This window comes from Phyllostomus discolor, chromosome 9 (genome assembly GCF_004126475.2).
Source record: "Phyllostomus discolor isolate MPI-MPIP mPhyDis1 chromosome 9, mPhyDis1.pri.v3, whole genome shotgun sequence".
Taxonomy (NCBI): Eukaryota; Metazoa; Chordata; class Mammalia; order Chiroptera; family Phyllostomidae; genus Phyllostomus; species Phyllostomus discolor.
The window spans coordinates 98511161-98535467 of record NC_040911.2 but is presented as its reverse complement, the minus strand read 5'-3'; the positions used below and the strand labels follow the sequence as shown (position 1 = coordinate 98535467).

Here is a 24307-nt window from a genome sequence, read left to right as displayed (position 1 = left end):
GGCGCATTGATGGGAGGGGAACAGCGGGCTTCCGCTGTGGTGAGCCCAGCTGACGGGGTGGGTGGGCCCGGGACAAGTGTGGGGGCGGCTCTGTGTGAGCCTGTAGGTGCCTGCATGTGTTAGCGGGGGCCCAGCTGGAGGGTAGTCTTGTTGGAGTGGCTGGGTAGGTGACACTGGTCTGTGACACCCTCCTGGGGTCAGCCAGGTGCCTTCCCCTGGGGGCTCCAGACACAGGAAAACAGGTGGTTGGGGTTTCTTTGTGGGAGGAGGAAAACCCGTGCTGCTGGCTGCCCCCCACAGCTCCCTCCTCACATTTTTAGAGATAGTAACGTCTGATGCACCCAAAAGCTCAATTATTTAGGAAAATTTGCTCTCAGGAACCTAGCTGGAGAGTAGGAAGTAAGGCCACAAGAGTTATCATAAAGACCAGGTGCTGGATATCAGGCCCTCCAGGGGTGGGAATTGTTCTTGGTGCTTGCTCAGGGACCGCTGACTTCTACTTCCTGCAAGGTGTCGGTGACGAGGGTTGTCTGGGGCACTGCGACTTCTAGTAGTTTCCACGTCTTCTCGCTAGGGAAGCTATCAAAAACTTCCCCCAAATGCATCAAGCAAAGATCTCCGGGCCACTTCGGCTTGGGGGGTCAGACCACCCCACATGCCTAGCACGGTTGACCTCGGGGTTTTGCTGCATTAATAATTGACCCGTCTAATCCTGAATAATCAGACACAGGCCGGAGCAGGGTCACCGGGCTCGGTTTTGAAAGGCAGGTCCACGTGCAGTCCGGTCTTGAACAAATGACCCCCGGAAGGGCTCAGGTAGGTTTTGGGTGCCTATTTTAAAGGAGAATGTCACGGGGAAAGTCCAGCCGACACAGAATGCTGGCTGCGAGCAGATCATGAAATGCGGCTGTAACCGGACCTACCTCCACGGGCACCTGGGGGCACGTCTCCCGGCTGAGGTGCTTTATAAATAAATAAGCACCTGAACGGGGCGGGTCGCTTTCCCCAGCTCTCTCTTGGTAGGGCTTGGTTCAGCGTCCAGAAAGAGAGATGTGCTGGCCCCGCCCATCTCGCCCCGCCCCGCCCCACCCCGCCCCGCCCATCTTCCTACAGTAAGGATGAATGGCAAGCACCTCGGTAGGGGGCAGAAGTGAGTCTGTTGCTGGCTCTGCGTGGTCCACCGGCATCCAGGTGGGCCTGAGGCGGTCAGGAGTCACCCTCGCCAGGCCGCCCCAGCCCCACACCCAGAGAGGTGTTCCTCGTTCTCTCGGGAGCCTGCGTTGCAGAGAAGGCAGCCGAGAATGGAGGCCTTCTCAGACCTCCCGAGCATCATTCTAAACGTGGGCACGTTCAGGTGGGAGGGAGCTCCCGGCAGGTCCGTGTCCACGCGGCCCAGACGCACGTCTTGGAGAACTGAGCGTGGCGCAATCGCTTCTCCTGACAGAGCCTTTTCTTAAGAACCTTCAGCACAAGCCTGGCTCCACGGGATCGGAGCAAGCATTCTTGGATGTGAGGCTTTTGTTTTTCAATTTCAATTTTATTTTTCAGTTAGAGTTGACATTCAGTATTATTTTGTGTTAGTTGCCGGGTGTGTAGCAGAGCGGCTAGGCAGTCACATACTTTACAAAGCGAGCTCCCCAATAGTTCAGGTACCCACCAGGCACCATACACAGTTATTACAATATCATTGACGACATTCCCTACGCTTTTTAAAGGCTGGAAAAGCGCATTTAAACCAAGCTTTATAAAAACTCCTATAACGGCAGGACTTTCCAGAGCTTTGGCTGTGCTAGTGGACATTGTTCGGTTATCAGAAAAGGGGATGTGGCACTTTCCAACTGCCAGAGGAGAGAGCGCACAGCGCCAGGACCACTGTTCACACGGTCTGTGCCCAGCGTGGGCGGAGCCCTGGAGTGGGCGGAGCCCTGGAGCAGGCCGGGAACGCCTCTCCCCCCACATCCCCCAGGGCTGTGTGCAGGCTTCTCAGTTCTTGGGCATCCCCTTCTGTTCCGGGGACCCCCAAAGGGCAGCAGTGCGGCTGCTGGTTAGATGTTCAGTTCTTGACCAGCATTGTCCCCAAGGCTCTGCCCCAGGCAGGACCCTCCAACATCTCCTGACACTGGAATTTCAGATCGCCCTAACTGGGCCTTTTCGCAGCCATGGGACAATCCGATTCCACTGTTGGCTTCATGGGCGGGGATTCACATGGCTCAGTGTGTTGCTTTGCGTTGATTGCTGACAGGCGAACTGGGAATTCCTGGGTCATTCCCCTAGTCTGGTTAGGAGGCATCGTAGGTTTCCAGGGCCTTCCCTGTCCCCTTCGTCGATCGCCCCCAAGGGCATCTCCCCCCCAAAATATGAATCTGGTCACTCGAACTCCAGCAGAACGTGCTTCCAGCTCGTGGTTGTTTCTCAGGTACCATCTTTTGCCTCAGGATTTCAGCAAAGTGGTCTTTCCTTGGAAACTTGGTGAGAAGTGGGATTGGCATTTTGAGGGCCCAGGGGGTTTCCACAGATGGGAAAGGAAGGGGTCACCAGCAGGCGTGGTCCAAATGCAAACGGGTATCTTAGAAGCCGACCACGCCGCTGGCCTGCGACCCTGGGAGCCCCCCCTCCCCCCAGTGTTTGGAATGTGTTCCGGACCCTGTGCGGACGACCCCGTGTCTTGTCTGGGTGTCCCACCTGGCTGCATCGTGTTCCGTCTGCTTTTCATCTCTCCTCTCCCCCAGCTGCATTCCTGCACCCAGACGCTGTCTGTCTGGGCTGTTTTTTCTTGGAACTCCAAAATGCAACTTTCAACTTTCCCCACTCCAAGGGCTTGAGACATTTTCAAAAAATCTTCTTTTTGAACTAGCAAAATAAGTGATATTCCAGGACAGGATGCATCCTTCCTCACTCCCCCTCTCCTCTGCTCCTCCGCCCTCTCCAAAGCAGGCACTTTTTCTTGGTTCTGAAATGTAAGCTTCGTACACACAGACACTCGTTTTTCTCTGCTGCCTCGTCCCCTTCTGTGACTGATGTCTTCTTCTAAAGCCCCTGGTTGTGCCCGGGAAACGCCAGCAGCCCCCAGCAGTCGTGTGAATCCTCCCTCCCCACTTCTTCCTCCCTCCACTCTCTCCTCCAGCCCCTCCCTGTCCTTAGCGCCCCCTCCTTCCCTCCAGGCTGCCTTCCCTGTGCCAGAACTGTTCTGCGGCTTAGGGGTGCGGTGGTGAACAAGTCAAGTGGAATCGTTGCTCTCGGGAAGTATTTTTTTTTTCTGCAAAGCTAGACATCCGCACATAAGGTGACAACTAAGCATATTTCAGATGGCTGTAAAAGCCATGAGGTTTCGGAATGACACCAAGTTAGGAGTTGCAGCTTGGCTGGGTAGGGTGGTGTTGGCCCCCTCAGACCAAGTGCATAGCAAGGCTGCTCTGAGGAAGTAGGTTTGGGGAAGATGGGAGGGAAAGGTGTTTTAGGGAGAGGGAACAGCACCGGTGGTGGCTAGGAGGTCAGAAGTGCAGCCTAGCGTTGGCGGGGTTTGGGCTGCGGCACAATGTGATTTGATTTACCCTTTGAAAAGATCCCTCTGGCTGCACTTGGGAAATGAATTACAGGGAGGCTAGAGCTGGAAGAGAAGGGGCTTACTTCATTTTAGACGAAGCCAGAGACGAAGCGGGTGAGTGAGTCTTGCAGCAGGAATGTGACAGAGGGGTGGTGTGTTTTACAAGAGGTGGCGCACCCTTCACCAGCGTGGTCATTTCACGTGTAACTGGAATTGCCAGAGTGTGACCCGCTCACAAGTAGTTCTTGCCACCTCTGCTGCCTAGAGCGAGGGGCCACAGTGCCTTTGACCGCCGAGGCACCTTCACCCACAGGTGGGAGTGTCGGTGCTGTGCAGGGCCCGGGCCAGGTTTCCCTCTGGCCCTGTGGGAGGTGTACCTGCACAAGGCAGATGATGCCCTTGGCCGAGGGACGGCTGGGAAGTCCAGAGAGCGTGTCCCTGCTGGGCTCACCTGGCAGATCAGGATGAAGTTTTGCTGGTTGTACCATGGGCCCAGGGGCCACAGGTGTCCCTTGAAAAGGCCCTTTACCCTGAGGCTGGACGTGCCGCTTCAGGAGAAACAGGCCAGGGAAGAAAGGACAGATGGGTGCGCCCTCCGGAGCTCGGGAAGGGGGAAAGGAACCGGGAGGGAGACAGCCGTCTGGGACCGGTGAGGCTTTGCTCTACAGGCAGGAATCTTCCATCGGGGCCGCTCAGTGCCCGTGGCAAGCCTGTGACACAGCAGCTCCTGTTTGCAAAGTGCACGGATGGCCAGGCTGCCACGTTGGCCCTGTGTGGCGTGGCTTCCTGGCAGCCTCGCTGGGGACTGGGGACCGTGGTGCCTATGCAGGGTGGAACTCAGGGACGCTCTGCTGCAATGAGAACCCAGTGAAACGGTTGCTTGGCCGAGCTGCCCAGAGGCCGCAGGCTCCTAGGGAGCCAGATACGGGCGTCGTAGGGTGGCGCTGTGCGCTGCCATGGAAACTGCCGATGCCAAGTTCAGTTCACAGGCCTGCATTCTTGAGCACCAGCGGAGTCTAGGCCCCTGCTGAGGGTGTTGGTCAGCATTCATTTCGAAAGTTCGTTTGGGAACATTTACATCTTCTATAGGCAGTATGTTCACATGGTCAAAAAATGCAAAATGTAAAAAGATATCCAGCCACCTCTGTTTCCGTGTCTGCCCTGCCCGCGGTATTCAGTTTTTTCTAGCCTTGTACGGCAGTATTTTCCACCATTTTTTTTTTCATTTTTGCCACCCACCCTGCTCAGGCTTTCTTTTTAAAAAGCCAATCCTTCCCTGGTCACTGGCCCTATGAAATGTCAATCCTGTAGACCTACTGTCTCTCTGTGTACGTACCGTGGCCCTTTGCTGGGCGCCACCCATTGTCACAGGGGAGAATTTTTCACCCCCAAGCGTCAGCTTCCACCCCGTGAGTGGTGGGGCGGTGGGGCCACCCCCCTTGAGAATGCACGATGCCGAGTTGCTTTATGTCATCATGAGCAGACACAAATACACATATTCTTATTCCCCGCTTCTTCCTATAGAAGATAGCACAGTGTACACACTGCTTCCCATGGATGGGAATGTGGGTGTCTCTTGCTGTCACAGCAACACTTAACAAATCTGTCACTTGGACGAGTGACAGATATATAAGTGGACCAGTATATTAGGGGCCAGTTCTCAGGAATGGGATGGCTGGTCCGAGCAGCTAGCCTGGATTCGGGGTCTGTTGGGTGTAGACATTTCGGGGTTGTCCCGTTTGGCTTTCAGTCTGGCCTCATCGCTTCACTCTTTTGTGGCCTTGGACGAGTCCCTTATGATAATGGCCCCCAGCTCCGGGTTATCGTGAGACTGGCAGTGGGAGCGTCCCTGCGAGGAAAGCACTGTGACCGGTTCCTGGCATGCGTGGTAAGGCTCCGTGGCAGTTACTGCACTTTTCCTCCACCACCCCCACCGTCATCGTCAGTGTCTTTTTCAGTTCCGGGTTGTTGCCATGGCTGGGATGTCTGTGTGTTTCCTCCCCACCCACACTCCCCACAATTGCAGATGTTGAAACCTAAGCCCCGGTGTGATGGTGTTTGGAGGTGGAGCCTTTGGGAGGTAATTAGGTCATGAGGGTGGAGTCCCCAGGAGTGGGATTAGCGTCCTCACAACAGAGACCTGCAGAGTCCCCTAGTCCCCTTCCGCCACATGAGGTTATTCATAGTGAGAAGGCTATTATGAGGAAGCGGGCAGAATCTGCTGACACCTTGATCTTGGACTCCCAGCCTCCAGAACTGTGAGGAATAAATGCTGGCTGTTTGCAAGCCACTCAGGGCCTGTTTTGTTACCGCAGCCTGAGCAGACTGCGGCAGCCCCAGCAGGGAGCTGGGGCGGAGCCGGGCTTGGAGGAGCCCTGAGGCTCGCTCTTAGCCTCTGTCCTTGTTACCCTGCTAGGCTGTGCCTTGTCGACTCAGCAAAGGGGATCGAGAGTCTTGCTAGAAAATCCCAAAGTCCAGAAAGCTGCTTGCTGAGAGGGGAGCCCATTGACATTTACAAGGGCCACCGTGTGCAGGTCACTGGACTGACCTCATGGCAGGTCCGTGTCCCTCTCCCGGGAGAGTGAGCATTAGGCAGGTGCCTGTCTCTAGGGGCCTCTCTGCTTTGCCCCTCACGGTGTCTCCCTGCCTTTGAAGAACCTCAGTTTCCAGCCGCGCCACTTAGCCGTCCCTTCGCCCCAAGCGCCGCGTACCCTGCATGGCAGACATAAGGCGCCCCTTCCAGCGAACTCCAGACCCGTGAAGCCTTGGCCATCTTTCCAAATCCTGCAAAGCAGATGTTTCCAGAGGAATGTGCTCTTGCATCTTGAGGTCAGAAGCTACCAAACCACAAGAAAGCACATTCTCAGACTTGCTGTCCACTCCGCCCTCATTCCAGGGCAGCCTCTGACCCACAAGCAACGGACGGGGCCTAACAAAGGGGACTAGAGAGACATCATTTGGTGTCATCTGCTGGCCCCAGTCACTCACCAAAACCTGTGCTTTTAACTGTTCTGAATCATTTGTGCTGCATTTACTCTTTTAATTTATTTTTTAAAAAACGTTCAAGTACAGTTGTCTCCATTTCCCTCTCACCACTCCCGCCCACCCATCTGCGCCTCCCACCCTCGATCCTACCTGCTTTGGCTTTGTCCATGTGTCCTAATATATGTTCCTTGATGACCCTTCCCCTGGGTTCCCCCATTGTCCCCTCCCCTCTCCCCTCTGGTTACTGTCAGTTTGTTCTTTATTTTGATGGTGGTCAGTTTGTCTCTGGTTCTATTTTGCTTGCTTGTTTGTTTTCTTGATTAGGTCGCACTTATAGGTGAGGTCCTATGACATTTGTCCCTCACCACCTGGCTTATTTCACTTAGCATGATGCTCTCCAGATCCATCCATGCTGTTGCAAAGGGTAGGAGCTCCTCCTTTCTCTGTGCTGTGTAGTATTCCATTGTGTGAGCGTACCACAGTTTTTTGATCCATTCATTTATAAACTCAAGGTGGATAAAAAACTTAAACATAAGTCACAATATCATAAAAGCCCTAGAGGAGAACATAGGCAGGAAAATCTCAGATATGCCACGCAACAATATTTTCACCAGTATGTCCCCTAGAGCAAGGGACATAAAGGAAAGAATAAACAAATGGGACCTCATCAAAATAAAAAGCTTCTGCGTGGCTAAAGAAAACATCAGCAAAATGAGAAGGGAACCGACTGTATGGGAAAATATATTTGCCAGTGATACCTTGGACAAGGGTTTGATCTCCAAAATATATAAAGAACTCACTCAACTCCACCCCAAGAAGACTAACAACCCAATTTAAAAATGGGCAAAGGACCTGAACAGACACTTCTCCAAGGAGGACATCCAGAGACATGTGAATGGATGCTCAGCATCACTAGCCATCGGAGAGATGCAAATTAAAGCCACATTGAGAGACCACCTCACACCGGTCAGAGTGGCCGTCATCAACAAAGCAACAAACACTAAGTGCTGGCGAGGCTGTGGAGAAGAGGGGACGCTGGTGCGCTGTGCTGCATTTAATTTCTGCCTCCGAGTGAGGTCGCTCTCCCACGGTAACCGGGGAATATCCTTGTGAAGGCATAAGGGGACCCGAGGAGCAAGACTTCCAGGCGGGTCAGCTTCCAGGCCTCCCTTGAAGGCCCTTTCGAACTTTCACTCTTACAAGCAAGGAGCGCAGGCGTATAGACGCCGGCTTCCTCCCTTCCCGAGCCAGCTGGAGGAGCCGGAGGAGCCGCTCGCTCGGGGTGACGCGCCAGCGGGTGCAGGGCTGCGGCAGGTCCTCGCTCGTCCCTGACCTTGACCAGGAGAATCCAGAATTTTTGTGCCTTGCATTTATTGGATGCCTAAAAAAGAGTTCACTTAAAGTGATGTAAAAAAAAAAATATGCAACTTCCTCAGCTCTAGCTATGTTTTTTTTTTTTTTTCCTCTTGAGGAACACGGAATTTGACAAGCACTTGAGTTCTTTGAGGTGATGGTGCAGAAGGAGAACAGCGATCAGACCTTACTTCAATGCTTAATTTTTCTCTATGCTCCCTCCCTTTGCCCTCATCAAGAAACCCATTTTGCATAAATAATGAAGCTTTATTTTTTCAGGGGAAAAATAAACCTCCTAAGAAATAGTCCTGATTTGACTCGATTCCGCAGAGTTGAGAATCGGGTCCATTTTGTCGCCATGGAAATATTGTTTTCTTGCCCTGGACCTATTTAACTTTATTTTAGCACAGGTGTTTCTTTCACTTTCTACCTTTTCAGAAAAAAAAAAAAAAAGGAGCTTTGTTCTTGAGCAATGATGAAACCGTTTCTCTGGCTCCTCTCCCCGCATCCTCGACACCTCTTTAATTTGTTATTGCCCTGAGAGCCCGGTGAAGCGGAGACCGTGTTTACGAAGGCTGGGCCCAGGCCTGTTTTGCCCGTCCAGAGTGTCAAAAGTCCGTCTGTGGGTGAAGACGAAGGCGAAGTGGGACTTGGATTTGAAGGAGGAGTCCTTCCGGGGCCAGGATGACATCTGCCTCGTCCCTGTCAACTGCCATGAAATCAGATCCATGGCCGGGCAACCAGAGTGCAGGGCTCCCTGATCATTTTCCCGTGCGTGCCGCGCACCCCGACGTGATTCTGTGACAGCGTTGTCTGTTGCAGGCGGTTTGGACTTGAGTCGCAGGCATTCTGCACACCAGCACATGGGTTTCATCTGAAGCCTGTTAGTTCCACCATCCCGAGGAAGTTGAAAGGCCACTCCCTGGTGGTTGGTTTCCAAAACCCTGGACAGAGCAGAGGTTCTGTTGCATCAGCCGACGACGTGGAGGCCGCGTTCGAAACGCTCAGCAGCCGGTTCTTATAGATTTCTGGAAGGTGATGGTGCCTTTTGAATTCTCAGCGTTACTGGAGGACCAAAAAAGAACTGACCCCACGTTGATTAATGCGCCCTCTCCGCTTCTTGCAGATGGATTGAGTTGTGGTCTGCCCCGGCACTTGGAGCAGCGGTGGCCGGCGGGTGTTTCACGGGCTGTGCTCAGCCTGCAGATATTTTGTTTGGCCCGCGCAGTATTTTAAAAAATATTTGGATTAGATGCCAGTGTTTAAAAACCAGGAGATTGCACATAAAAATACAGATTTCCGGCTTTCCTTGGAAAATCCAAGGATCTGGCTGCCCTGGGCCCCACGTTCTGCCGAGTGGCTACCAGGAGTCAAAGTCAAGGCTGGCCCTGCGTAGGGACCACTCCCTTTAGACAGAGCACGCACTTGGCCTTGCCCCCCACCCCGTCTCCTGGAGATGGGCGGTGTGTTCACGGTCATTTACCCGCGTGCTTGTGCTCTCGTTCCTCTTGTGCTTGGCTGGGCTTGCTCGGTCACGGTTTCCATCCGGACTGGATATTTGCATCTGTGACCTCCCTTCCAGAAGCGTCACTCATATCCGCGACCGCCTAGCCCCACACCAGGCACACAGTGGCGACTTTGGGGGTGTGGGCCCCTTCCACTTTCCTCCCTTCCCCCTCCTTGTGGCCAGGAGTAAGATTTTTAAAAATGTTTCATTATGAAATATTCTGGACATACATAAATATAGAGGAGAACAGTATACCCACGCACCGACCATTGGCAACTCCCAGCCAGCCTCGTTTTCCTAGACCTCCGTCTGTCACTTCCATTTCACGGTCATCCTTCAGAGCAAGTCCGAGACGTCAAAAATCTTAGACATCAAAACCATATCGTTTCACGTGTCACATAGTATGTGTCTCCAAACAAGGGGATTCTGAAAACACTCACAAATCCACCAGCATGTATGGAACAGTGAAGATACCTTAATATCAAGAAAGTGTGGAAGCTATGTGTGGAACCGGATATCCCATGAAATGGCCAGTTTAAACTTCCATGTCTGATTGTCTCATACAGAAAAGTAAGACTTTTTCTTTGTTTTCTTTGTATCACTTTACCGTTCACACATCAGGATCCAGATGAGGCCTGTACGTGGCAAGCGGATGCCTTGGTTTCCGAGTCTGTCTCCCTCCCCCTTTAGACTCAATGGCACAGTCTTCTTTTGCTTGATCGTCATGGACATCATGAAGAAACCAGGGTGTCTGTCCTGTAGAATTTCTCACACTCCGGCCTTTACCACGTATGTCCCCACGAGGTTCCCCGTGCTCCTCTGTCCTTTCTTTCCTGCAATTCGGCAGTTGATCCTAAAGCAGCAACTTTTAGCTGGCGTGCCTTGAGAATCTTTAAAACATGCGACACCTGACTACTTAGCATGGGCACTGACCTCTTTTCCCTCAGATGGTCGGATTAAAAAATGACCACAGTCAACACAATAGCTGTCCCTTGTGAATGAAGTCAAAATTATACCTGCTTTTCGGTCAGATCAGCAATAAATATACTTTTTAGTGAGCCACAGGATTTTAGTAATTAGCTTGTGTGTGCCACGAGATGAGGAAGGGGGAAAGTTGCCGTGTCAGAGGCTCCAAGGACTTGGGCTCCATTGCTTTCGGTAGGACTGCCTCCCAGAGGGTGGCGCGTCCTTCCGCCCGCCCGGGAGCACGAGGTATCAGGCTCCCTCGCCCCGGGCGACATCAGCGGACAGTTAGTGCCCAGTCCCACTCGTTCAGTGCAGCCTCAGCTGCAAAGTGGTGGCATTCTAGTCTTACTCTGCCTTCCCTTCCCCTTCTGGTGGCTGGAAAACTTCTGTAAAGAGAGACTTCCCTTCAGCAACAATGGCAGGATTCATATAGGAAAAGCAGGATGAATGCTTGATTCTTTCCCTTTAGCTACCAGTTTTTAAGATAATGGGTTGGTTCATTAACATGCCCCAATGGTGATCAATTAGGGTTTTTTTTGGGGGGGGGTTACTATTATGAAGTCACAGATTGAAGCAAAGCTGATGTTTCACGTTTAAATGGACTTCTCTTGGTAGTTCCTTTTGTCCTTATCAGATAGATCTAGGTGCTATGACTTCCTCTTTCTTCCCACCGGCTCAGGCTCAACGATGCACACAGCTCCTCCAAGGCTGCAGGGGAGAACTAATTCGGCCTAAATACTTGTAGCGTCGAGGCGTCTGGGAGTGTGGTTGAACAGTAGCTGGAGTTTGCTGGGCAAGGAGGAGTTGTGTACTGATGAGGACGTAAGGGGGCCACTGTAATGGGAATGCAGAGTAACAGCATCTGGAACAAGGTTGGTGGTTTGTTTCTCATGCAACAGTACAAGCCCAAGAGGTCAGGGCTGGTGAACTGGCCCCATGGTGCCATGACTAGGCCCCTTCTGTCTTATCATTCCCCCATTCTTGGGGGGGTGCCTTCGTCTGCACTGTCCAGAATGGCTCCTGGATGCGGGGAGGGGACAGGAGGAAGGAGGGAAGAGGGTATGTCCCTTCCCCATAAGGGTATAACTCAGAAATCACACCTAGCTCTTCATCTGATTCCTTATTGGCCAAAACCCTGTCATGTGATCACAATGAGCTGCAGAGGAGGCTGGGAAATGTAGTTTATATATTTACATTTCTCGGCCACGTGCAGAGTTCAAACCTGTTCTTGGGGAAGACAGGGAGAATGGATTTGGGTCTCCGCACAGGAAGTGTGGTCATAATGGGAAAACAGCTCCAAAAGGAGGTGGGCTATTTTGTGTCTTCAGTATTCTTAGGGGTCTCTTTATCTATTCCACAAATATTTATCCCACGTGCCAGGTATAATTTTTAGGTCCTGGGGACACAGCGGTGCATAAAACAGGTGAGGCCCCTGCCTTCGTGGAGTTACCTCCTAGTTTACCCAGCAAACAGCTATTTCCGTGTGTTGCAACGTCAGAGGGTAACAGCACCACAAAGAAAACCTAGAAGGCCTTAAGTGTCCGGTTATTGCTGACTCTCCTCAAATCCAGGGTCAGTTCAGGAACCTCAAATGTTTCCTTATTACCTGTTTGCCTGAAGCAGGGTTTCTCAACCTCAACACTGTCAATGTTTGGGGCCGGAGACCGCTCTATTGGGGGGCCGTCCTGCACACTGTAGGATGTGTAGCGGCACCCCCGGCCTCCACCTGCCAGAGGCCGGCAGCACCCTCCGCCCCCACCCCCGTTGTGACAGCCAGCACGTTCTCCAGACACTGCCCAGTGTCCCAGGGGGACAGTCTTGCCACCCACTAAGAACCACTGTCGTGAAGGACTTAGTGCCTGATTTCTGTGACATCAACAGCTTTAGGACATTGAGTGTTGACCCGATAATGTGATTTTTGGGGAACGGGGCAGGTGTCCACTCTAGAAAAAGGCTATTTGTAGACCGGAGGCTTCGTAGAATTCTCTGGGTGTGTGAAGCCACACCCAGAAAGTGGTTTCTTGCTGCACACACTGTGTTCCCTGGAGAGTGCTGAGGACAGTGACTTCGGAGCTCGGCTTGGCGCCTGGCGTTGCTTCCTCCTGGCCTGTGGCCTGGGGCGAGGCGCCCCACAAATGCTGGGGAGGGTCAGCTGTGTGGACATGGCCTCTTCTAGCGTGGCTGTGGGGGCTGGCTGCCTCAGGGAGCTAGCTGCCAGGAGGCATCCTTTTTAGAGAATTTGCCTTCCTGGTTTGCTTCCCATCACCTGGTACCCATTCATGCATGCGCACCTACTGTGTGCTGGGCTCAGCGCCAGGTGCTGGGACACGGCAGTAAACCCAGTGGGTGAGGCCACTTCCCTGACAAAGCTCTCTAGGGGGAAAAGCTGTTACTTAGAAGTTGGCCAATAAAAAATGAGAATTTCAGATGGGGCTCAGGGCTCTGAATGAAAGAAACAAGGTGACGGTCCGGGAGGGGGTCCCTTCAGAGGGGACAGTCAGGGACAGCCTCCCTGAGGAAGGGACCTGGAGCTGAGAGGTGAAGGAAGAGCCGGGGAGGAAGTTCCAGGCAGTGGGAGCAGCATGTGCAAGGGGCCAGAGCTGGGAAGAAGCGCCTGTGTGTGCGGGGACGGGCGGGGGCCTGGTGTCGCTGACAGCGTGACCGGGAGGTGACAGGAAGGGAGGCTCTGAGGGCAGGCCGACCACAGCAAGGCTCCCGGGCCTGAGAGAGGTTTGCACTTGACCCGGGGAGGGAAGGGAAGCTGCCGGCAGGGGGGAGGGTGCAGTTTGGGGGGTGGGGGGTATGTCCACCAGGCCAGCAAGCACAGGAACTAATTGTAACGTCGTAACAGCCGTCCCTCCCCCTTCACGGGCACCTTGGGAAGGCAGAGCCTCCCGTTGCCGCGTCGCAGCCAGGCAACCCGGCAGAGAGGGAGCCGTTTGTCTCCGGTCACAAGGCTGGAGGCGGCCGGCCGAGCTGCTGGGGGCACGTGTGCGAGAAAGTGATCTCGAGCCGATTCGGAAGCGGAACGGAGTTCTTATTGTGGGCCCTTTCACTCCCTGCGTCTGGTGAGACTCCAGAAAACAGGCTTTCGCTCCAGACCCTCGGTCTGACCGCCTGGGAGGCTCAGGTTCAGCCTGCGCTGCCGGGCACCCCCAGCCCCTGCTCTGTGCCATCACCCCTCTCCGTGCAGCTGCCTGAGGAACTCGGGTGTGGCCTGCGGTTACTCAAGGGCTGTGCGCCCTCTGAAGCTAGTGCCCTTCGGCCTCATCCTCATCCGCAGCGTCACCTTCACCTGTCCAGGGCCGTGGAAGTGTCTCAGCCTCTGCACTTGGGATGTGACAAGCCTTGTTCAGTGTCTTCTCGCCAGTTCCAGGCTCAGGTCCTCGGCGTAGGTGCCGCAATGCCCCTGGGCGTCAGGGACCCTGCTGCGTGTGGGGTGTTGATGGCGGTCTCCCCGATACCAGCAGACGCCCAGTAGTGACCTGAGTGCCTGTTAATAAGAGACAGCCACACAAGCGGGTGGGCACCGAGCGGCTGGGGCCAGGGGTGGACGGGGACCTTTTCCTGTTTGTGTTTTGATACTTTTGGGGTTTTCTTTGCTGCTTTGTCATATGCAAGAATCATTTAATTTTTTTTTTTTTTTAGTAAAAGTTTCACGTCTCAGGTCCTAGAAATGACTGTAGAGGCTACTATAAAAAGTGGGGCTTTAGAAAGCGAAAGCTCTCAGTTCTGCTTAGGGGCGTGTCCCCACCCTCTGGGGGGCAGCGTCCTGTCCCCCGCCCCCTGCCTCTCCCAGCCCTGAGAGGAGGACCGGGGGGCTGTGCTGAGACCGTCTTGCCAAGGAACCTTTGCCCGCGCCTTCACCTCCACCTGGGAAGCGCCCCCGCGCCCCCTTTCAGGCCCTTTGAAACCAGACAAGCGCTCTCCTCTCTGGGGGGGGTGGGGGGTCCCTTCCTCTGCGTCCTGGACACCTGGTTTCTCGAGGCGGCTGTTTCTCTCACACGCCTTTCAGGTGTTTCTGTGTATTCTTTTTTTCTCCTCTGCTGCAAGTCCCGCTCTCTGGATGACAGGGACTACTGCCTCTGACTTGTCCGGGCTGCTGGTGCCCCCGGGCTGACACTGCACACAGTAGGCCCTTGACAGCATTTACAAATGTCCCCCTTTGCTCAAAGCCTGGCTCAGCTCCCAGTGTGCGAGACGCTCGGCCAACCTTTGTGGGGCTGAATGGCTGTCCAAGAATGAGTGGAATACCATAGCCTGCCAGGGGTCTCAATGACTTAAAACTACGCCTGAGCTCGCAACATCCATAAATACTTATTTTTAACAGTGAGAATAACAGCTAATACTTAGGTGGCACTCTTCTAAGACTTTGCTCTTTTAACTCATTTGATCCTCACAGCAGCCTGATGAGGCAAAGGCTGTTATTATTCCCATTTTATAGATGAGGACCCTGTGGCTCAGAGAGGTTAAGGAACTGGCCCGAGGTCACACAGCCAGTGAATACATTTGCCAGTGTTCTTTATCTAGAGTTTTCTTTTTTCAGGAAAGATGCCGCACATTTCTTTGGGAGTACAGGGGTACAGATAAAAAACACTGGAGCACCTGCCAGGGAGGCTGGCGCACATATAAAAGCTGGGAGACGGCCTGTGTCCCAGTCCTAGAATTCAGGCTTTCATGAGACCGCTTTGGAACCTAGGGCTGTGAACTTGTCAAAGGCCTGAAAAACCCTTGAGAGACACAGTGTGGGGGTGGGGTAGAGGGACCAAGGTCTAACTCCAGGAAGAGAGCTGCACACTCGGAGGGATAAGGGTTTAATGTCAGCCGGTGCCCTGCAGTGTTAGAGGGATATTTAAATCACATTTGCCGTGAGCAGTGGGGGCTTGGCGTGATCCGGCCCAGAGTCTCCGCGAGTAAAAGAGCTGGGCACCCGCAGGGACTTTGTGGGGCCCCAGGGAAGGACGCGCTTCCCCACCTGGATGGCGCGGGAGGCTGCAGCTGGTCCCGGGGCCCCCTGTCCTCGCCATGCTCTCCAGGCCTCGGGCTGGACAGCGGCCACGGCCGAAGACCAGGCTGGGGCAGGCTCTCTAAAATGTGCTGGCCGCTGGGCCCACTAGAAAATCCGTTCTCGCTCCAGCCTGCAGTGTTGCCCAGGGCCCGGCCATCCAGAGGTTGTTGTGACAGCAAACCCGAGCGCCATGGAAACGGTTGTGCAACCCCAGGAGCGGGCTGCCTGCAGAGCAGGGCAGCGTCAGCTCGCTCCCAGCTCCCAGCTCCCTGCTCCGTGCTTCATTCTCTTTCTCCTCCCACTCCTTGTCACCCACTTGTGCTTGGCGTGGGCTCGCTCTGGACCCAGAAGTGCCCCTTTTGCAGGGAGACCTGCAAGCTCGCTCCCCCTTTCGATGCCCAGAGGCCGGCGCAGCTGGTACACGTGTCCCGTCTTCTGGCTGCCGCCTTCCAGCTCCCCGCTCCTCCTGCAGGTAGCATCCCCGTGGGCCCAGCTGGTGCAGAGCCGGAGGTGGCTGGGGACTCCCCGGGTTGGGCACCCAAGCTGGCTCGGCTTCCCGCTGTGGGCGGCACAGGGTCTGCATCCCAGGCCTTGCCAGAGCTGCTTCCTGGCCGGCAGGGCCTCCCTCCTGCTGCGGTCCAGGCGTTTCTGGGGGCGGAAAACAGAAACCAGCCCTGTGTTCTCCAAGCCGCCAGGCTTCCGAGAAATTCGGGCCTCGGCCCCGGCACGGGAACTCCCTTCTCCTGCCCACCCCTGACCCCTTTCAGGGGAAGGGGCTGCCCGCTCCCTCCAGGCGGGCTTCCTGTCTCAATGAGGGAGAAGGCTCTGGGGAGGGGCTTTTGCCCCTTAGACAGTTGCTGCCCTTTGGTCACGGGCCCCTCCCCGGTCCAGTCCCCCAGCTGTTTGATGCCAGAGCTTGGGTCCAGGGGCTCAGCCTAAGACGGCTTCTCGGCGCCCGACTGTGGCCAGGCCCACCCTGGAAGGAGTTTCCTGACCTCGTGGCAGGTCTGGGGCACCTGCTGCTCTGAGGCGGTTCCTGGCCACTCAGGGTCCCTTCCATGTGGCTGGTGTTGGCCAGGAAGGCGAGCAACCCGTTTGAGGTCATTCCAACCAAAAAGCGAGTGGCTGGGGAGACCGGAGCCCCTCCCGGGGGTGCCTTGAATTTCCAAGAGGGGCCACTCCTCCTGCCAGCGGGTCTCTTAAGGGAGACGTGGGGATGGGACGTGGTCACGTGGGTGTGGCAACTCCCGTTTCTGTTGGGTGAAGTTTAGCATCCTGGCCCAGACTTTTCGCACTTCAGTCAGTTCCACTCAACGCGTTTGCTGAGTGTCTACTATGTGCCGGGCAGAAAGCAGGGCGGAGCGCTGGTTTAGTGACGTGCACTGTGGTTCGAGACATGGCCGTGTGTGTGTGCGTGAACACGCTCACCCGGGCACCAAGGAACCACCAGCGGCTGCCGTGGGCAGGAGAAATACCCAGTGATTCGGCCTAACCAGGTTCTCCTTGAACTTCAGGGGTTAACTCCACTCCAGGCCCAAACGAAAGCTTCTGTCTGTGCCATTAAACCAGTGTTTATTGGCAGGAAGGAGGGCAGGGGCCGGTGGTTTTAAGTCTGCACCCTGGAATCACCCTGGAAACCCTGGAATCACCGAGCTCTAAACCCTGGCTTGGGCCCCTGCGGGCGGCGTGGCTCTGAGCAAGGCCCTTCAGCAGCTGGAGCCTTGGTTTACCGAACTGCACAAGGGGAATAAAAATAACACCTACTACGGGGCCTTGTGATGCATGCATGAGGAGTTCCTGGGACGGGACCTGGCACGAAGCAACACCTGTGACCAGCCGGGTGAACAGACAGGTGCTGGTCGTTTCCAGGTCTTTGCTGTCACAGACAGTGCTTTCTAGAATGTTCTCTGGCTGTCCCAGTGCACGCACACAGAGGAGTTTCTGTAGGGCTGTACCTCCAGGTGGCATTGCTTGGCCCCTGGGCCCACACCTCTTGCCCCTCAGCAGACAATCCCAAGGTGTCTCCCAGGGTGGGTGAGCCTGTTGACAGTCCCGGCAGCGTGCAGAAGTTGCTGCGTGGCCCTCCGTGGCCCTCCCCCCACCCCAGTGGACACGGGGAGATTGTTAAACCAGTTGGCGAAGCTCGTGTGTGAAATGGTATCTTTGGAGGCAGAAACGCCAGGGGCGGGGCCCTGCCATCTGCCCTTGTACCGGCCCTCCCGGTGATGTGATGTCCCCAGGCCTGAAGTATCGGTGTAGGAAGTCTTTTTCCGCCCTGACGTCATCAAGAGCGTCTCCTGTAGGTCTTCCAGTTACGTTCCGGTCTTACCTTTCCCGCCGAGGTTTGTCATCTGTGTGGAGTCGGCCCCTTTGTGTCCGGTGCCTTCGGGAAGGCTCTGATGTCCCTGTTCTCCGTGCGGCTCGCTCACGGTCCGGGCCATCTATGGGGCAGTCTGTCCCCTCCCCACAGGCCCGTAGCCCACCGGCGTGGGGAATACCGTCCCCACAGAAGAAATGTGGGCTGCTTCCCGGTCCCCCGGACAGGTTTTCCGCCCCCAGGAACAGCGCTTCGTCACAGCAGCGTGGCGGGCGTTCTCATCTCCGGTCGGCGCAGCCACCGGCTCTCGGTCCCCAGAGGTGTCTCGGCTGTTCTCGGCTTTCTGCCTTTCTGTGGGAAGGACGTGTTCGCGTCAGCTCTCGGGCCCCACGGCGGCGCGCGGGGTTGGGTCTGCACCTCACCTTAAGATCCCTGAGTCTCTGGCCGCCTCAAACAGGGGAAAGCAGGCATTGTGCAGCGTTGAGCTTCTGTGGGGTTTCCCAAAACCTGCCCCGGGTCACCCTTCATAACCACAGTACAGAGGGAGCCACCTCTCACGGTGGCCTGCTGTCATTCCCGGCCACCAGCTCTGCTGCGCGGGCTGGGGTGCACCTGCGGAGCTCACAGAGGTCCTGCAGCCCCTGTCCCCCTGGAGGCTTGGTGGGCTCCGTGGACACGTGCTTAGGGCTGGGATGATGGGGGGCTTTCTTGGGAAGGCCTCCCATCTCTGAGCATCTTCGGTTTCCTGAGGATACACCCACAGCTTTCACAACCTGCCTCCAAGACTCGTGAGGCACTAGCCGCACCCCACCTTCTTGGGGTGCGCCCCGGGCCTGGCTTGTGGCCCCGAAGGGGCCAAGCCACTCTTTGCTTCTTAAATCTCATGCCCAGCTTAACGAGAGTGAACAACACGCGTGTTGGCTCACATGCTATACGGTGGTTTCTGCCGTGTAGCCTGGTAAAAGTTGGGTCTCCCAAAGACCAGCTTTTGCTCAGAGGTGCGTGCAGAGAAGCAGGTGTTGGTTGCCAGACTATAACTGCAGAAGCATTCCTACCTTCCAGCAGCTGGAGCCCGACTCGGAGGGTTTGAATCAGGCTTTGCTGCTTGGTAGCCGTCTCACCTGGGTGTGTGACTTAATCCCTCTGTGCCTGTTTCATCAATCATTGGCTCACCCATCCCTCCGTGACATTTTTACTGATCACCTACTGTGTGCTGGGCTCTGTCCTGGGTGCTGGCTATGTGCAGGGAATGAGGGATGCGGGTCCAGCCCTCGCAGGGCTATCACAACCCAGTGATGCAGGATCCTTGTAGCCTGAACCACGCTCCCCGCTCCCAAAGCCCAGGACCCGTTGCTGTGGTAACTGCGTACGGTGCCTGTAACAGTGTCACTTTGGGGTTCACCCTGGTCCATCTCCGGCCGTCGGCACGTGCTGACAGAACTGTGGGTGTGCCACAAGTGAGATAGTGTGTGTGGCGGCGATAACAGAAGGTGCCCACTAAGTGTGGCTTCGTCGGCCTGTGCGCATGTGTCCTTTAGGAACCGTGGAGATGAGCTTGGCCACCCGCTTCCTGTCTTTCCAGGGGACATCGCTGGCCGGGCCTTGAAGGCTGGCTCTCTGCCTCCTGCCCTCAGGCCCCGCCCCCGGGCCCGTGGATGGCGGGTCTGCACCCTGAAGGCTCACCGTGGAGGGTGGGCTTGGGGGAGGGTGCTGGGCCACGGCCCCAGAAAGCTGGCTTTGGGGACGAGTCCTGTCTTGTGTTACTTAACCAGAACAGCACACACACACGTGTCCCTGGAGGCTAGGTCAGAGCGGGTGCCCTCCTCCTGCCACCTTCTGGGCTGCAAGCTGCCTGCCGTCCCCACCTGCCAATCACATGCCCTCCTCCCGGTTAGCACCTCAGCTTCCCACTCGAAACCAGAGCCTCAGAACTGCCATGTTTACTCATCCCGAGAGCTGGGGACAGTTCGGAGCCCGGCGTGGCACACTTTTCTCGTAAACTCTGAGGTCTTGCTGGTAAACATCTCGCTGGTAAGACGTCTGAGCGGCTGGGTGCTGTGCGGCCCGCCGCCGGGGCTGGCTTCCGGAGGCCTCTGGTTTGCAGAGCTTTGGTGACTCAGGGCAGCAGCCAGCGCACCTCGAAGCGTGGCTGGGGAGGGGCCCCCCCTCTCTGCAGGATGTGAGCGCGCACCCCCGGGAGCATGGCCGACCTCAGGCCCACCCACTCTGAAAATGCAGAAATAGCTCCCCCGGTGAAAGTGCTTTGGTGAAGGGGGTGGCTGGGCCGTCTGTTCCGGCAGCCTGCTAACCAGAGTTTCTCTGTGTGGTGGGCTGGCGCGCTCGAACCGTGAGAACAGGGGCGGCCGCTGCTGCGTGTTTGTTAGCTCGGTGCTGTGCCCGCTGAGTCCGTTGCGCAGCACTTGAGACACTCGCCATTATTCCCATTTTGCAGCTGAGGAAACTGAGGCTCGATGGTTGGCACGCGTGCCCCAAGTAAACGTAGTGTGCTCACTATGTGCCAGACACTGAGGCACCTGTCGTGTGTTGCCTCGTTGGTTCCTTTAAAAACTGTCGGAATCCCCTGTGAAAGTCTTGGGAAGGATTATTGCCCGCCTTTGCCAGGAGGGCGCAGAGAGGGTCGGGTTCACCTGGACAGCGGGACGTGCCCGGCCAGGATCTGGGTCCCAGCAGCCAGGCTCCCACCAGAACGTTTCCCCACAGCTCTGCCCGCTCCAGGGCTCGGGGGCCGCTTGTAAGGGCACTAGTGCCATCCCCTGGGCTCCATCCTCATGGCCTGCCCTGACCCTAATCGCCTCCCGAAGGCCCCGTCTCCAAATGCCACCACTCTATGGGGCAGGGCTCACGCAGCAGTGTGGGGGCCACAGTCTGGTCCACAGCAGGGACTGTACAGGTGGAAGATGTGATCCAGGGGAGGAGTCAGGAGTTTAGACTCTGTCTCCAAGTCCCGGGGGAGTTACCGTATCTTAGGGAGACCTGCTGTAATGCCACACATGTGCAGTCCTTGTCAGTCACTCTGGGTGGCCTTTGAATTGAGAACGTATGTGTCAGGGCTGGGCCTGTGAACCTCGCTTGAAGAAGTTCAGGACGCCTGGTCCCAGCTCGGTCCTGCTGAGATTTCCTTCCAGGAAGCCAGTGGCTTCTCTTGCCTGTGGGCCTGGAAGGGGGGTGGGCCGAGTGGCCCGGGGGTCCCTGCTTTATCTCACGGTTTCCCCACAGGCTCTTGGCTGAAGCAGGGAGGTGGAGGGTGCTGAGCCCTACACTTGATCTCTCCCTCCCTCTCCCCCAGGCAGGCAGGCGGGTGGGCTTATCCAGGGTGGGCCCCATAGGGAGTTCTTGCCAAGTACTCGCAGGGACAGGACGGCACCCGGTGGGGAGTTGGCAGGTCAATCCGCTCTCGTGCCCGCGGGACTCCAGAGGGAGGCAGACGTGGCTGACCACCTCCTGGGAGCGGGCACCGTGAGCCCATACGGAAGACAGACGGGAAGGCGGCGTGCGAGGGAGAGTGAAAGGGTCAGGGTGCCCCCCCCCCCCCCCCCCCGGGACCAACCAGCTTACGTCGGGCTTAGGAAGCGTGTGGCTGCGCTCTGAGCTGGTCAGGACACGGAATGGCCTGGAAGGTGAATTCACGGGAGGGTGAGATGGAGGCTGGGCTGGAGGACTCAGTAAATACCCAGTCAGCCCTTTCTGAGCAGCAGGGGCCAAGGTGGGTTGTGAAGGAAAGGTCTCCTGGGGCAGGCGGTGGTGGGAGGGGCTCAGACCTGTCCCCAGTGGCCACCAGGATGTCCCGTGCGATCCTGGGACAGGAGGAAAGCAGCTCAGGATGGACACGCTGCTGGCCGCTCCACGCTCCCCCTGCTAGCCCACCTGGGGGTGCTGCACCGCCCTGCCCGGGCCTCAGTGCCTCCTTCACGCAGGTGCAGGGACAGGTCAACTCAAAACGCCGTCACACAGACGTCCAGTTAGTGCCTCCAACCCCCAAAGGGAAAGATGGCTTCCCAAACAATCAGGTATTTATTTTATCATCTCATTTGTGGTCACAGGCTGCTCTGTGGGTTTGGATGGCCGTGTCTTTCCAGAATGTCAACTGGATGTAGGAACAAGTGCTTTTCTTTTGTTCCCGTTTATTTTTGGGTTTTTTTGTTTTTTAAAAAGGCAACGAGTTATTCTGCAGTACTTGCTTTGTGGCCGAGGCTGCTCAGCAGAGGTTCGGGGTCGAGGCCACGACGAAATGGCCGGGGAGCAGGGGAGCGAGCAGCGGTGTGCTCAGAACGCCTTCCTGTGGCCGCACCCTGGAGCGGCGTGCTGGCCCGGCCGGAGAGGCGCAGCGCGGCTGCGCGCCATCAGAAGACATTCTGCCGACCCGGGGGAAAGGACGGGGCAGAGGGGTGGGCAGCGAGCGGGGCCCCGGTCCGAGTTTACACAGTTGGTCCGTCCTTCCTTCTGGGGCAGCGTGGCTTGGACAGAGTCCAGACTGCTTCTCCCTCGATGTAAGCCAGTGTGTCATCACGGGAAAAGTGACCAGGAGATAAGACAGTAGTGTGTGGCATGTCCCGTACGTGTCGGGAGGGACCTCAGTGTTTTCATCGCGGGACCATCAGACCGAACGTACCTCCGACAGACCTGATTCCCGTCCGCTCTGTGCCCCAGAGGTCCACAGGTCCCCCGCCTAGTTCCAGCCATGCCTGTGCTCTCAAAAGGCTGCAAGCTGGTCGTGCCGTTAAATTAGCCAAGGTGACGGTTTCTTGGGGCTGGATTTTATCTGTCGACACCTTCTGCTTTCATGTTCATTATCGATGTTGACTAATCACTGCACCTGGTCCAATCTGTATCCTAAATTGACCCACAAGCCCAGTGGGACAGTGCACCAGCTTATGCCTAGGGCTGTAGAAATGCGACATCACTCTGTAGGTCTTTAGCTGTAGCATCACGAACCACCCCCCAGTGGGGCAGTGGTTCTGGGATCAGAGGGGGCCCGCCCTGTGTCTGGGGGGGCTCGTCAGTGTCCGGTAGGTGGTCCACGGCCACTCCAAATGCTGGGGAGCCACGGAGCTGGGGCCCGAACTTGGCTCTGCCCAGTGCGGGGGGCTGCACCCATCCCAGTCACTCCCTCTTCCTGTGCCTCAGTACAGCGACCTGAGAAATGGGCTTCCCCCCACCGGCCCCGAGGCGGGTGCGAGAAGGCCCGAGAACCGCCCCCCGCAAGGGAGGAGGCTTAGGGGTGGTCTGCCTCTTGAGCTGAATTGTGAGTCCCAGTTGAATTAAAACAAGGCCCTTCCCCCGGCTCTTGTTCCTCTGTCTTCCACCAAGAGACAGACAATTCAAGAGTGAAACTTCATGACTAAACAGGAAGCCGTGCCCCAGAAGGCCGCAGACGGGCTGATGGGTCTGATGCTTCTCGCAGAGCCTGAACTCGGGGACGAGGGGCGGGGAGTGGAGACGGAGCCGGCTTGGCTTCTTGGGGACCGGCCTTCCCAGTCCACTGAGACTCCCCCCCAGAGCACCCACGTGCTGGCCAGTGGGTGACACAGAGCCTGGTGTCTGGGTCCCCCTCCCCCTCCCCCTGGCCACTGCCCCCCGGGTTCTAAGTGCTGCTCCAAGGGCGTGACCTTGGAGTGTGCGCCTGGCCCCAATACGTGCTCAGCACTGTGCGGGTGGGTGCGTGTGGATGAGGAGGAATTGTCGTGGCCACTACTGGCCCCGGGGAGCTGGCGTTTTCCAGGAGTAACCACCAAGTCGAGCACTCTACCTTAAGGCCCAGTCGGATCCGCCCTGCTGGTGGGCGGGGTTCGCAGGGTCCCAGCACCGAGGCAGGGTGAGGAGGCCCGTGGTTCCCTGCAGTGAGGGACGCGGGCGGCTGGAGGTTTTTGTTTTTGGGTGGATTCTGAGGGTCGGTCCAGAAGCATTTGTGTGTGGAGGGGATGCGGGCTGTGACCTAGAAGGGCCTGAACGACCGGAAGTAGGGAGTGTGTTTCCTATGATGAGGACGTGTAGAATATGGTGTTTGGGAGGGGGTCGTGGGGGTGGCAGTGAGTCAGGGCACTGCTTCGGGCCCTAGCTCAGACGCCCGTGGGCAGTCAGAGCTCTGACTCTGGAGTTCAGGCGTGAGTCCCGGTCTGGAGAACGGCAGTGTGACCGCTGCCGGGACCTTAGAACAGGTGGTGTTCTAAGGCCTTCTGCTCCCGGGTTTGGACCAGGCCAATGTGTAGCAGAGGGCGGGCAGGATAGTGAGCGGGCTGCCTGAGGGCCGTGGGCTCCTAGGATTTTGCAAAGCGCATGGTCCCAGCTCTGCTACAGCAGCTACTGAGGAAGAGGGGTGGGTAGGGAGGGGGTCCTTTTGTCCTGGGCTGCTGCAGCCCAGCATTTGCGAGCGCAGGCCTGTGACTGCAGAAACGAGCGGAGAGAGTATTCGGGGCCTCTCAAGCGCCCGTCCTGGAAGGAGCCCCCCCATCCCTCCCCTGGTGCCAATCAACAGGCATCTCGTAAAAGCCTGTCACTCCCTGGAAGAAGTTAACCTCCAACTACTTCTGAAGCAGGCGCTCCACGTGAACCCTGGCCTTGTAGTCTGGCCATTTGGAGGGGAGTGAAAGAGTGCGTGTTTTGAAAGCT

General features: G+C 56.4%; 1 protein-coding gene across 4 annotated transcripts in view; it reads left to right on the top strand.

The window, feature by feature from the left end:
* NFATC2 (nuclear factor of activated T cells 2) overlaps positions 1 to 24307 on the top strand; it is a 137283-nt gene that overhangs the window by 100360 nt on the left and 12616 nt on the right. The gene's annotated exons all lie outside the window — the stretch shown is intronic.